Source organism: Chrysochloris asiatica, unplaced genomic scaffold (genome assembly GCF_000296735.1).
Source record: "Chrysochloris asiatica unplaced genomic scaffold, ChrAsi1.0 scaffold00014, whole genome shotgun sequence".
In the NCBI taxonomy this organism is placed as follows: domain Eukaryota; kingdom Metazoa; phylum Chordata; class Mammalia; order Afrosoricida; family Chrysochloridae; genus Chrysochloris; species Chrysochloris asiatica.
Window position 1 is genome coordinate 18580609 of NW_006408532.1, and position 13269 is coordinate 18593877.

The 13269-nt window shown below is 40.0% G+C and overlaps 1 pseudogene; it reads left to right on the forward strand.

Annotated features, from left to right (window-relative positions):
- The first annotated feature begins 9036 nt into the window (after positions 1-9036).
- Positions 9037-12897, forward strand: LOC102840014 (annotated as a pseudogene).
- The last annotated feature ends 372 nt before the right edge of the window (positions 12898-13269 follow it).

Consider the following 13269-nt stretch of genomic DNA (forward strand, 5'->3'; position numbering starts at 1 on the left):
AGACCTTCGGTTTAGTTGCTCCCAACATAGAGAGAAATACTGTTAACTGATGGTACATGGAAGGGATTTTAATCATTGTAATGAAACAAAGTAAATTATTTCTTGAATGTAAAACTGATGACCTGCCCTGTAAACTTTCACTCAAATCACACACAAAAAAAAACAAAAAAAAAAAAAAGTTAATAGAAAAACTACATTAACATTTAATTCCATTTACCAAAGGCTTTTTCAAGCCCATATATAAACATACATATATTTACTTACAGTAATATATTTTCATGTGTGTGTGTGTAATTTCTAATTTCTTCTGTTGTGTTCTGTGATTTTCTAAAAAAGGTTTTAATATGTTTATTCATCAGGTCATTTTCTTTCATTTTCTAAAACTGATCTGAGTCAGGATATCTAGGTCTTAAGAGAGATACAGATCAGAAGTCACTCTAGGTTTTTCAACAGAAGAAATTTAATTTAGGAAATTGGTTATGTCCAGGGAAAGTTAAGTTGAGCCTCATCTAGGAATAGCTGCAGCTCTCTGGCTGAAGAACAAAATTAAGAGATGGCTATCTCCAGAGTCCAGAACCATAGAGAAGATGCCTGCCTGGGCCAGTCCTAAAAGCACAAATAAAACACTACCTACAAATACTGGGACTCCTGAGAGGGTGCTACTCAGTGAGCCATGAACTTCTTGCTGGAAGTTGTTGTTGTTTTTGTTGCTTTGTGCCATTGAGTTGGTTCTGACTCATAGCCACCCAGTGTAGGGTTTCTGAGGAGTAGCTGATGAGCTTGAACCACTGACCATATGGTTCAAATAAACTTTGTAGTCCAGCACATTAACTGGCAGCACCACACCAGGACTCTGCTGGGAGTGGTAGAGGTGCCACAAGGGCTAACTGTCCATTGTTGCTGGAATATGTCAACAGAAGCTGAGCAGGAAGCAAATTTGTCTTCTTCACTCTGCCTTCCAAATTCCAGCCAGAGCTTCCCATTGGTAGAAATGAATGAAAAGTCAACTGGCAAGTTCCTGGGGACATAAGATTTATAGGGTCCTTAGACTCTTAATGTGCACAGTGGAGCATGAAACGTCTGGAATGGGGGCTAAAAACAAACAGAAAAATAATTACCCCAATTTAATTTTTCTGCAGGGCTTCTGAATGGATATAAAACATCTCAGAAGGTCATGTTTGGCTTTTGGGGTTTGTGTCTACATTTTCCTTTGGGGACATGAAGGATGTTTGGTGTTTTTTCATTTTCATTTAGATTGATTTATTTCCCTGGGTTTATAAATTTCCACTGGCGTCCTGGTTTGGCATTGAAGTATGAGTACTGAACTGACAACCACTAGGTCAAGGTTCAAACCCACCAGCCACTCCTGGGAAACCTTATACAGGGTTACTATGAGTCCTAACTGACTTGAGGGCACTTAACAAAACAACAACAGAGATCTCCACTAGGTAGAGTCAGGGGCCAGTGCACTAAAGGGTTAAATTTAGGAAGTACATTTAGTTGAAGTGTTCGGTTTCAGACTGGATGAAAAAAAGATAAACAATACTGAGGGGCCTTCTTTTCTCTGGTGTTTTCTGTCGGAAAGTAGTCATTTTATTATGACATTTACTTTGACTGTCAACATGCACCACTCTCAGGTTATGCCAGAAGTGGTGTACATAACAGAGACTCATTCTAGTTGGCTCAAGAAAAAAGATTTTTGTCAAAAATATACAAAGGGGAATATCACAGATATTTTTGAAAAAGAAACCAAATACAGTCAGGGCTTACCAGGAGTTGGGGCTGTTCTTTGTTTCTCCCAGGACTGAATACAGGATCATTCTTAATTCTGTTTTGCTCATATTTATTATTCATTCATTAAATATGCAGAGTTCCCACTGTGAGCATTGGTTGGGGCTTGGGCTTAGATATATAGTTGTATATGTTGTAAATTAGGCATTAAATGGGGAAACAGATGTTAAATAAATAAGCACAAACACATAAATTGTAAGTTGCTCTAAATGTGAATAAAATGTAGTTTTTAAGAAAGAGTATAAGATAGGAACTTAATTACAATGGCAGTATTAAGGAAAAATGCTTTTTCAGCAAGCATAGCCTTAAAAAATATGAGTAGGAGCCAGCCAGACTCAGAGTAGGGCAGAAGGCATGGTCAGTTACAAAAGGTTTGAACTAGGAAGAATTTAATAGCTTCCTAGGCACACATGAGAGTTCTGGTGTGGTGCTGTGGATTAATGCACTGGACTGCAAAGTTAGTTTGATATGCCAGGTCGGAGGTTCAGGCTCACCAGCTGCTCCTCACAGACCCTATACAGGGTCATTATGAGTTGGAACTGACTCAACAGCACTTATCAACAACAACAGGCACACATGAACACTAAAACAAAACAAAACCTGTGGTGGATGTGTTTGTTACAACTCATAACATCATGTGTTGCAGAGTAGAAATCAGTTTCACAGGGTTTTCTTGAATGTTATCTTTAAAGAAGCCAATCTCCAGGCCTTACTTCCACAGTGCTGCTAAGTGGTTCAAGCTACCAACTTTTGCATTAGTAAAACAAACCAATCCACCCACACCAACGTTTATTGCCACACTCTTCACAATAGCAAAAAGATGGAGACAGCCTAAGTGCCCATTTATGGAAGAATGGATAAACAAACTTTGGTACAGACACACAATGGAATAATATGTAATCTTGAAGAATAACAAGGAAGCTGCAAACCATTCCATAACATGAACGAAACTTGAGGACATTATGCTGAGTGAAATTAGTCAGTCACAAAAGTACAAATATTGCATAAGACCATATTTTAAAACCTTAAGAGATACCCATATGAAAAGAAAAAGAAAAAAAAAAATCATTGTTAGTTACTAGGAGTAGGACAGAGGGGATAGTAGAACATAGGTTAGGAGATAGAGACATCATAGTTCAGGTGTTGGGGAGGGTAATATACAAGGAAGGGGAGAGTAATGCACAAGAAGGGGTATGGGAATGGAAGAACAAGGTAGATTGGGGAACACTTAGGTAGGTTTGCATGGGCTAAATGGGACAGAGGTAAATAGTGATGTATGCTCAACCTTGGAACAACAGGGGCACTGTGATACAGGGATCGAGGCATAGTCTGAATGGGTAAAAGAGGGGAAATAATGTTAAGATGCTAACTGTGTTATGGATATTGATTTCCCTTGCCTACTATTGTAAAATAGACACTTGAGTGGGATAGAAAGGAATATCGGGAAACATGATTACAGAATGTCTGTCAACCTATAATTGATTGGAATACCTAAAAGGGGTTCTAGAACTTGTCCAGTGAAATAGGCTTCTTGGAGAGCCTTTATAATATATAGGACCTTAGGTGGAATCCTAACCCATCCAGAACCTTATGAGGTGGCACATTCCCGCTTGAAAGGACATGCAGACTAGCCTGGAGTAGAACAGAAGATACTTCCTGAAAGAAAGACCAGCAGGAAAAAACAAAAATTGGAGTCTGTTTGGGTATTAAAAGAACAAGCATGCTGTTCACCAGGGAGCAATTAAGGCAAGCAACGAAGTCCCTTCAGGACAAACCCCCTCCAAGACTGAAAATCACAGGGAACATACAAGCAGGCATGTAAGCTCGCTGGTGATCCTATTGGTCTTCATGTGAGTGGAAGTGGGGAAAGTCAATAATGAAGATATGGACTGAGTTCTACCACATTCCATAGACTTCTGTGGACCTTGAGATGAAAGAGAGAAGAGGAAGGGTTATATGGTCTGAACTGGGGAGACTTGGAAACTCCTGAGTCCATGGACATTGACTTAGCCACAGAGGGCTAGAGCTGAGAGTAAAGCATCTAGTTGATTTTAAGTTGGGGAAGATACACAAGAATGCCCAAAATTGTAGGTGGTACCCATTTGGCCTAATTTCTACGGCTTGATGACCAGAGCTCGACTAGAGGAAGAAAAAGAAATTTTATAAAGGAAACAATTGTAAATTGCTACAATTTGATGAACTTGACCTATACTTATGGATGTAGCAACTCAAAATACCAACTAAGAGGGAAGGTGTCTTCACAACAAGTATCAAGCTTATTCCTTTGGTTTACAGTGTTGGTAGGAATGGGTAACTTAGACATTGGCTACCTAAAATGGGTGAGGGGGCTCTATAAAGGCATAAAGTGGCTGAATTACAAGTTTTCAAGAGTGTGCCAGGGCGGGGGGTAGAAGCCCCACTGAATAGTTTTCATCTTGTCTAGATGGGTGTGGTACAAGGAGATGGGGATGGGATTCTTTAGATTCAATAGTGAGTAATTGTTATCATGACTAATTGCTATTGTCATGTTTTGAAACATAAAGGGGGAAATAGCTAATCTTATATTCCAGGAACAGAGGACCCTAGGAACATCAAGAGAGAAGAGCATGAGTGGAACATGGGACCCTAGCCAGAGATGGAAACAGAGGTGATGACATGGCGAGAGATAGAAGGTGAGGACTTTAGACTCATGGAAAGAGAAAGACTGTGTGCTGGCAGCCAGGAGGTTGGCTTGCAAAATGTGCCCTTTGGTTGTTTAAACAATTGTATATTCCTGAGTGTTTTTGTGTACATAAAACAAAACAGAGGGAATGGGAAAAAATGTTACCCATAGTTTGTTATGATGGCACAGCCTAATACCCTTGTGAGGTGAATAAAACATATAGTAAACATCTTTCTGGTATTTTCGCCTCTCAGCCAGATCTATATGATATCCCTCATTTCACATCCTTTCTGAATCCAGTTTGAATATCTAGCAGTTCCTTGTTGGTGTATTACTGCAACTGTTTTTAAAATAAATTATCTTCAGCAAAAAAAATAAAAAAAAACAACAATCCAAAACCCACTGCCATCGAGTGGATTCTGACTCACAGCCCCTATATAAAATTTCCTGGACAGTAAATGTTTATAGCAGCAGACAGCTTCATCTTTCTCCCCTGAAGCTGTAGGTGGGTTTGAATCCCCGGCTTTGCGGTTAGCAGTCCAGTCCTTATTCTAAAGCCCCAAGTTTGTCATTGAGTACAAATAGTTTACACCAGTCAGGGACCTTACATGAGTTGTTGTGGTTATGTGCCGTGGAGTCGGTTACGACTCATAACGACGCTGTACAGGGTTTCCGAGGCTGTAAATCTTTATGGGAGCAGACCGCCTCATCTTTCTCCCTCGAAACAGCTGGTAGTTTTGAACTGCTGACCTTGCAGTTCACAGCCCGATTCGTAACCACTACGCTGTTATTTAAACAGCAGTTACTCAGTTCAAACTGCAATTACTTAGTTTAAACAGCAATTGCTTAATAGGGTAAACATGTTTGTGGTAAATGAGGAAAATGCTATCTTATTATGGAAATCCATCTTACTTATGGAAAATCTAATCTTATTTATGGAAAGATATATAGTTTATGTCATTTGGACTAGGTCTTTATTTTATCTGTTTCAGTCGTAGCAGTCCTGGTGTAGCGCTGTAAGATAAGCACTGGACTTCAAGGTCGATTTAAAGTGTAAGGTCAGTGGTTCAAATCCACCAACTGCTCTTTAGAAACCCTATAAAAGGTCGCTATGAGTCAGAACCTATTCAATGTCCCTTAACAGCAACAGCAATAGTGGCAGTACAATGCTTTCCAACACTTCTTCCTAATATAATTGAAAAGTGCCTGGGAATAATTTACTTGCATTTTATGTTTGTGAATGCCCATTTTTTGTGGGCTATTTACTATATTAACCAGAAATCTAGCTCATTTTCTCACCACTTAAAGGTAAACTTAACCAGGGTGGATATTGTTAAGTACTGTGGAGTCGGTTCTGACTAATAGTGACCCTGGGTAGGATTTTCAGGTGTTCTGGACTGCAAGGTCATTTTGAACCTCAAACTCACCAGCCATTCCTTGGAAACCCTATACAGCATTGCTATGAGTTTTTTGAGGAATGACTAGTGGATTTGAACCAACAACCTTGCATTAGCAGTCCAGTGCCTATCCTGTAGCACCACACCAAGAATCCAAAATATGTTGCCATTGTTGTCAAGTGCCATCAAGGCTGTTCTGACTCATAGTGACCCTGTATAGGGTTTCCGAGGAGCAGTTGGTGGGTTTAAACTGGTGATCTTGTAATTCGCAGTCCAGTACTGATTCTACAGTGCCACCAAAATGCCATAGCAACATGTAAACCTCCACCAACAGCTGAGTGGTGGTTGGACATGAGGTACATTCTCTGATACTTGAACCCAGTTATCTGGCATGGAAAGCAAGAATTCTACCATGGAACCACCATTGCCTTCTCAGGTAAACAACATCCTACTTACAAATTATTTTTCTTTTACATCAATCTTTCAAAGCCCACAGAATATCCCCTGGCATACATATGGTAACAACTGTGCACACTAGTATCTACTTGAATGTCAGATGTCTGACGTACTGTTCTTATTCTCTTTGATCTGAAATTTCATATGTACCAGGAAGGTTGTCATGGCTCATTCAATTCAGTGGCAACCAACAGCAACAACAATTGTAATTTGCTGTCCCTGGATAGTGCACATGGTTAATCCTCCCGCCTGTTAAGCAAAGAATTGGAGGTTTTAATCCACCCAGACATGCCTTGGAAGAAAGGCTTGGCTATCTACTTCTGAAGAAAATGTCTAAGGAGCTCTGGTAGCGTAGTGGTTACGAATCGGGCTGCGAACCTTAAGGTCAGCGGTTCGAAACTACCAGCCGCTCCGCGGGAGAAAGAAGAGGCTTTCTGCTCCCGTAAAGATTTACACCCTCGGAAACCCTGTACAGGGTCGCTATGGGTCGGAACCGACTCCACGGCACTTAACAACAACAACAACAACAATCTACTTCTGAAGAAAAGAGCCATTGAATCCCTATGGAGAACAGTCTACTGGAACATACATGGGGTTGCTATGAGTCAGAATCCACTCAACAATGTCAGCATTTTTTTTTTATTTGCTTGTTTGCTTTTGTTTTTTAAGATTTTGAGAGTTGCCCACACCTCACCCTGAGCTGGCATGCTAGTGACTTTTTACTTTTCAGATCCTGATTTCATAGACAATGATCCCAGCTAAATCCACTGATGTGACAAAATCTCAGCAACAATTCTGGTTTCTGTGTTGATCCTGACTGCATTTTGAACAAGGTGTTAATAGACCATGAATACAAAAGCTTGAGTAGCGGAGTGCAGACTCTATAGCCTATAACTGGAATAACAGAAAGACTATAAAATGACTACTATTCAATCTTCGACCCTGGCAGGTGGACTGTTTAAAAAGCCTGTCCATAAAGATATGGACTGAGTTCTACCACATTCCATAGACTTTTGTCGACCTTGAGATGAAAGAGAGAAGAGGAAGGGTTATATGGTCTGAACTGGGGAGACTTGGAAACTCCTGAGTCCATGGACATTGACTTAGCCACAGAGGGCTAGAGCTGAGAGTGAAGCGTCTAGTTGATTTTAAGTTGGGGAAGATATACAAGAATGCCCAAAATTGCAGATGGTACCCATTTGGCCTACCTTCGACAGCTTGATGACCAGAGCTCGACTAGAGGAAGAAAAAGAAATTTTATAAAGGAAACAATTGTAAATTGCTACAATTTGATGAACTTGACCTATACTTATGGATGTAGCAACTCAAAATACCAACTAAGAGGGAAGGTGTCTTCACAGCAAGTATCAAGCTTACTCCTTCTGAAAAACACCTAGAAATTTTAACCAGTGGAAATTTACATGTATTGCTTAAGTAATGGAGTTAGAATTTAAATACCAACTCTGGCAGCCTTGAGGATCCCTGGCAGTTGTTGATTTAAAGGAATGGTAGCTTCCCTGTCTGTTTTTTAATCTGCTGTCAAGCCATTCCATTAGAAATAACTGAGTGTATTCAGTCTTAAACTACAGCATTTTATTGCTGTTAGGGACTTTTGCGTTTGCCTTCCCCTCCTCTGTTCCCTCAATCAGTAAAAACAACCAAAGGTAAACCAAGATTAAAATCTACTCCGTTCTTTGGGTTTAAAAACTACTTTCGCTCTGTTGGTGCTGCAGGATAATCACTGGACTACTGGCTTCAAGCTCAAACCTACCAGCTGCTCCTCAGGAGAAAGATCAGGCTGTTGCTCCTGTCAAGATTGACCACCTCAGCATGGCATTCCTACTCAGGGTCGTTAGGAGTGGAAATTGACATGATGGCAGTGAGTTTTGAGTTTGAGACATATGGCCAACTTTCCCATAACCAAATCATCCAAACTGGACTAATTAGGTTCAGGGAGAATAAAGACTGTGGTGGCTCTGTACAATAAATGGTGGTGGTTATGTGCCGTGGAGTCAGTTCCAACTCATAGCGATCCTGTACAGGGTTTCCGAGGCTGTAAATCTTTACGGGAGCAGAAAGTCTCATCATTCTCCCATGGAACAGCTGGCAGTTTCGAACTGCTAAACTTGAGGTTCACAGCCCAATTCGTAACCACTACACTACCAGAGCTATACTGTACTGCAAACCACAAGGTCAGTGCTTCAAGCCTCCCAGCTACTCCAAAGGGAAAAAGATGAGGCTTTTTGTTCCTTTAAAGATTACAGCCTCAGAAACCTTATACAGGATAGCTATGAGATGGAACCAGCTGAAAAGCTCTTAACAGCAACAGCAGCAGGAAGAATATAGCAAAATATTTGCAAACAAATTATACTGACTTTTAAATAATAATTCATATATTTTAATAGCTTGAAATTCAGTGGGTGGACATGTAGAGAACGAGTGGTGTCTTGATGAGGCACTGCAGAATAAACATTGGACTGCTCACCACAAGATTGGTGGTTCAAACCCACCAGCCACTCCTCAGAAACCCTACACAGGTTCGCTGTGAGTCAGAACTGACTAGATGGCACTTAACAACAACAACAACAACAGCAAACATTGAAAATGCTTTTCCCACCTTAGTATATTGGATGAGCGGACAAACCTGGATTTAAATCCCAGCTCTACATTCTAGTCTGCAGCTTTAGATCTGTTGCTTAAGTTCTTAGTTCTTAGCGTCCTGACGATGAAATGGGCTTCATCACAGCTTGTGCACTTCAGAGAGCTGTTAGGAAGAAGGAAGGAAGGAAGGACACCCTGTTTCTAAAGCATTTAGCATGTAATAATAATAGTCATTTGAACTGCAATGTTGGTGGTTCAAGCTCACCAGCTGCTCCTTAGAAACCTTATACAGGGTCATTATGGGTTGGAATCCACTCGATGGCACTTAACAACAGCAACAACAATAATGGTAATAATAATAGTAAACAGTTGGTGTCTAATTGATTTAAATTCATGGTGAACTCACGTGTCTGAGTACAACTGTGTACCAGGCTAGGATTTCAGAAGTAGATCACCATGTTTTTCTTCCAAGGCACTTGTAGGTGGAATTGAACCACCAACTTTGCAGTGAGTAACTGAGCATGTTAACCTTTTGCAACACACAGGAAATCCTCATCAAATGCTCAGTCCTTGTTTAAAACCTTCAGGGTCCAACAGTTAAGCACCTGGCTGCTAACTAAAATAAAAGTTGGCAGTTTGAACCTGCTCAGTGACTCTGTGGTAGAAAGACCTAGGAATCTGATCCAGAAAAGATTGCAGCCTAGGAAACCCTATGAAGCCAGCTGACTATCACATGAGGGTACTATGAGTCAAAATTACTGGATGTCACCTAACTTAACAAAAAAATAACACACAACAGCATTAACAACCTGAAAGTTCACTGCTTAGCTCTATTACAGTGTCAACGAGGGGTGACATTGCCTATCAAGGAACAAACTAGGAATTTCTGGAGATCTTTTTGGTTGTTATAATGAATGCAGAGTGTTGGTTTCCACTGAGTAGAGTTCAGAGATAATGCAACAAAACCATAATGCAAAGAAAAGTCTGTCTCAACAGTCTTATCCAGCCCAAAATGTCCATAGTGCTTAAGCTGAGACATCCTTTAGGGGTTAGTGGGCTTCTGTGTTACCGGGAATACATTACATAAGTGTACAGCCATGTACTATATCATCTAATTTTACTCTGCCCCTCTTTAGCTGTGAGCTCCTTGGGGATAAGGAAAGTCTGGGTCTCCCTCTATTACAACCATGCCTGCAGTGAGTCCAGAGGTCACTTCAGTAAATGAATGTTGAAGGATGCTCAAAAATGCTCTTCATAAACTCCATAGTGAAATACTAATTCCATATTTTTGGCCTATAGATGGTGACCATCTATTTTGAACTAAAAATATGGACATTTGTTCTGATGAGATACGAAAATATTATCACAGGTAGAGCACAGGTTTTGGAGATCTAGGCTTACATTTTGCCCTGAATTTATCAGTTAGCCCATGACTTTGACAAGTTACAAAGATATTGATAATATTAGATGCTGTGAAGATGAAACTACATAGTGCAAAGTGCCCAGCTCAGGACAACGGTCCTAGCAATGAAGACCTAGCTGTGACTCTGGGCAAATTAACACACCGGGAGTCACAGTCTTCATCTGTAAAGTAGAGAAACTTTATAAGCTGATGCAAAAATAAAATGAGAGTCTGAAATGTTCAACATCATTTAATACAAGGTGGACTGCTAACTACAAGGTCAGAACCAACTCGATGACACACCACCGTTATTATTGTGGCATGCAGTGGCGCTGTAGGACAAGTATGGCATTTCTAACCACTGGATTGACAGAGCTTTCTTCTGAGGTGCCTCTGGATTCACTTGAACCTCAAACTTTTCAATTAGAAGCTGAGTGAATGACCCAGGAATGCCTTTACAAAATGAAGGATCAGCTAGAAACAGAACACAAAGTCAGTTCACAATATCAGCAAAATAAGTTTTCTGCCACCATACTTCTTCGCTCGCTCTCAGCTGCACATCGACTTTGATCCTGTTAGCTAACCAGGGAAGGATAAAGTAAAGATTGAAATGGGGAAAGAAAGTAAAAGGTTAAACCAAACTCTCATTCTTTTTCCATCAGTAGAACTTTGTCAACCAAAACCTCCAGTGCCTTTGAAAAAAGTTGATGCTTTGAATATTAAATAGGACTTTGTATTTTAAATGACAAGTTAAATCTTAATGATGTAAATAACTGTTTATTCCCTGAAAGCTAAAAGAATTATTAGGTTTTTCATTCAGGGTCAGAAGAACTTCTACCACTGAATTTATTTTTAGGGGACAAGAAGAAACAAAATTAAAGTTATATAGCAATTATATTCCTTAAATCTCATTTATTCTACACCCTCATTATACAAGTAATCATTCTCTATTGTTCCAACAAAATCCCTGGACAGTGACTTAATTGATTTAGCTGGGCCACTTGCCTAAACTAAACCAGTCACCAAGCCCAGGGAGTTGAAACTTGTGATTGGCTAGATCTGGGCTGCATGGCTTTCCTGAAGTTAAAGGAGGAAGATGGGTTCAAACTTACATAAATCCTATGGAGTGAAAATGGAGATGTGATTTCCCAAGCACTTACTAAATAGGCAAACCAAGACAACAACCAACAAAGTATATATCAAAAACTCTCAAGTCACTCCCAACTTAAAAATGCAAACATCTATGTTTATAAAAGTTGTATGTAGCAAACACATGCAGCTGTCTGGAGAGAGGGAGTCAATGTTGGGTACCAGCCCCTGCTGCCAAACCAGGATTGGATCCTTAGGGAGGAGGAGTTGAGGAAATTCTGGATGACTCCAGGATTCCAGACAGGAACGTGGAGGTCTGAAAGATCAAGAAGCTCATCAAAAACTTGGAGTTGGCCATGGCATAAGCATGACGTCATTGATCATTCCTTCAAAAGACCAGCTATCACAAGTGGCAAAAATGTTAACAGATGAATTTGGAACCACATCTAGCATTGTCAGGACTGAACTGCCTTTCAATTCTGGGAGCCATCACACCTATACAACCATGACGTTATAACAAAGTTATACTCAAACTTTACAACAAAGTACCCCCAAATGGTCTGGTTGTTTACTGAGGGAACAATCATAATAGAAGGAAAGAAAAAGAAAGTCAACATTGACTCTGAACCTTTCAAATCAATTAATATGTCATTGTTTTTGTGTGACAACTAAATTTGATACAGAGGCTCTTACAGCACTACTTTTGGATGATGACAAGTTTGGCTTCGTTGTAATAGGTGGGTGTTAAGTGTCGTCATTAAATATTTAGCCCATTTGTAGTTTTTGTTAAATGCCGTGGAGTCAGTTCAGACACATAGTGACCCTGTATAATGTTTCTGAGGAAAAGCTGGTGAGTTTGAACTGCAGACTTCTCAGTTCTAACCGGCCTTGTGGTCAAGTGCTTATCCTACAGCACCACATAATCCAAGGAAATACAAGACTGCTGTGCAACTGTTTATTTTTGGGATACAGTGAATGCTGCTGGTCTCATTTTAGCTGGACCCACTGATTAAAACTGACCTAGTCAATCTGGTAGGGTTGATCAGAGGTGCAATCAAAAATATTAAAATTCGTTGGTATCTCTGACGGTGGTAAAAATGGATTCAACCAAGCTATTGAGCCCTGGTATAGTATAGTATAGTACTGTAGGATTAGCACTTGAGGGTACTTAACAACAACAACACTGAGTTATCTACTGAAGCCCTTTCCAACATGAGGTTCATTCAAGAGAAGAAATTAATAGGATTATACTTTGATGAAGTCAGTCAGATCACAGGCAAGTACTGTTTTGGAGTTGAAGATACACTAATAGCTTTGGAAAGGGGAACCGTAGAGATTCTAATAGTCTATGAAAATCTTTTTACAATGAGATATGTTTTTCACTGCCAAGGCAATGAAGAGGAGAAAATTTCTACCTAATTCTAGAACAAGAGAAGGATGAATCTCATTTCACAGACAAAGAGACAGGACAGGAACAGGAGCTGTTTGAAAGCTGTTGAAATCACTCCCTACTGGAATGATTTGCTAACAACGAGAAAAAAAAAAAGGAGCTATGTAGGAAATTGTCACAGATAAGTCATAAGAAGGATTCTAGTTTGTGAAAGGATTTGGTGGAATGGAAGGTGTCTTGTAGTACCAAGTAGATTTTCAAGGAATGGAATACCGATAAGGAGATTTTTTCATCTTGATGGCTATTAGGTAGTCCATATGGGTCTGGCAAAATGTGCCTCAGCCTCCAGCATCCAACTCAACAAGCATACCGTTGGTGGAATCCAAATCGATCCCTGCCTTGCAATTGGGACATTCTCAGAACTTAATCCATGAGTACTAGATATTGAAGATAAAGCCAAAACAAAACCAGACACAATCCC